The sequence below is a fragment of the Pteronotus mesoamericanus genome, unplaced genomic scaffold, assembly GCF_021234165.1.
Source record: "Pteronotus mesoamericanus isolate MK-2021 breed Mesoamerican mustached bat unplaced genomic scaffold, CSHL_Meso_final contig_74, whole genome shotgun sequence".
Taxonomy (NCBI): Eukaryota; Metazoa; Chordata; class Mammalia; order Chiroptera; family Mormoopidae; genus Pteronotus; species Pteronotus mesoamericanus.
In genome coordinates this window covers 6,760,789-6,762,897 of record NW_026555247.1, presented here as the reverse complement: position 1 = coordinate 6,762,897, position 2,109 = coordinate 6,760,789, and positions in this window count along the sequence as shown.

Sequence of the window (2,109 nt, the reverse complement as noted above, 5' to 3'; positions counted from 1 at the left end):
ATGAATTAGCAGAAGACACATTTGGGGCAACAGAGTTCAACGTCTCTGTCCAGCGTTTGTTTCACCATTTTTTAAATACAACTTCAAAAAGGATGAAATAGGAGATGAGTAGTTGTTTTTGTTGCTTAGTAACAATATATTAACACTCCGAGCAATGGACTTCTGTTTCTACATCTTGCTTCAAATTTAACTTCTCAAATCTTTTTTGCTACTTTCTATGGTGTTCACAAATCTTGGATCTTTTTGCACTTTACCCAGATACTATTCTTACAGCATCGAGTATTCTAATTGATTATGTGTCCTTTCTGTTCCAGAAGGCATTAAAGATTGAAAAGTGTTTATAGAGCTATTTAAGTAGTAGCTCACTCACTCATTCTGTAATGAATACCCCGTCTTCCCCTTTCATCTGCTACTTTATTTTCATACTGTATTGATCTTAACTCCTCAGAAAGCTAGCTCTGTTTGGGAGAAAGCTGGAAAGCCTCAGGTAGCAAAAATAATCCTTTCCCAAATGTAACCTTTTATTATTTTTAAGTTGGAAAACAAATAGGAAATCAAAGAATAGAAACAAGAGGCTTGCAAATGAATAAATTGATATCTCCAAGTGTAAACTTTGAAAACTTAAATTATTAATTTTTACGAAATCACTTTAAAATTCAAATAGAAAAATACATATATTCAAAAATATGTGTTGAGGTTTGCAAATACAATCAGATGAGCTTTTTCCACCCACTTTCTTAAGTGCTGGAAAACTGCTCAGAATTCTAAAAGGTACAGGCAGCAGTCTCTTCTGAGGCCCAGAGCCTAAATGAACAGCAAAAGATGTACTGCCTGTAACAAATCCCAGGGCCTCTACCTCCTTCATCATCCTTGGGGCAGAGGCGGGGAATCTGCCAGGATCAACATTTCACCATCAGCTGCCTCACTCATGTCATCCTGCGTTCTGTTTAAAGAATTTTTTTTTTTTTTTTTTTTTTAAAGAGAACAGCAGCCCTGGCTGCTGTAGCTCAGTTGGCTGGAGAACCAAAAGGCAGTGGGTTCGATTGCCAGTCAGGGTGCGTGCCTAAGTTGCAGGTTCAGACCCTGGTCAGGCATGTACAAGAGACAATTGATCAATGTTTCTCCTCCTCTCTTTCTCCTTCCCTTGCCCTCTCTCTAAAATCAATAAGCATGTCCTCAGGTGAGGATTAAAAAAGAGAGAGAATAACATATCCTGAGGGAGGAAAAATGGCAGGGATGTACACCACACTATAAACAGTGGTTTTTAGAATACAAGGGACTTTTACTTAGCATTTCTGGATTTCTGTAATATTTGAATTCAAATGAGCATGCATGGCTTAATTTTGTAGGCACAAAAAAATGACTTTATAAAGATGAAACTGGAAATAAATTATCTTGTTGAGATAAAAATTCCCTAGTCATCTTTATTCTGTTATCTTATTTTATTATTCACTTTCATTCAAGTGAGGCAGCCCTGGCCAGGTGGCTCAGTTGGTTGGAGTGTCATCCCCTACACCAAAAGGTTGCAGGTTCAATCCCTGGTCTGGGCACATAGCTAGGTTGTTGGTTCAATCCCCAGCCAGAGGGTGTCAGGTCACCAATTGATGTCTCTCTCTCTCCCCCACCTCTTTCCCCTCTAAAAATCAATAAATATATCCTTGGGTAAGGATTTTAAAAAAAGGAAGTGAGGCAAGATATTATTATTTCCATATTTTATGTGTTTTTCCCCATTTGTATTTATTCTTTATTTACTTTTTTTTTTTTTTTAATTTTAGAAAGAGAAACATCGATTTGTGGTTCCACTTATTTATGCATTCACTAGTTGATCCTTGTATGTGCCCTGACAAGGGATCAAACCTACAACACTGGTGTATTGTGATGATGCTCTAACCAAGTTACCTGGCCAGGGAATGTATTTATTCTTCAGCAAACTGTTTTCCACTTTTTTCCCCCAATATGTTGAAAATTTACTATCTGACCTATAGGAGGGGAAAAACCTATTTGTAGAGTTAAGTTGGTCATCTGAAAGTGAAATCTAAGTAAGAGAAGTTCAGGGGAAAAAACTGCTTAAAGTGGTACTGCTTAATTTTATGCAGAAGGAGCAACTTG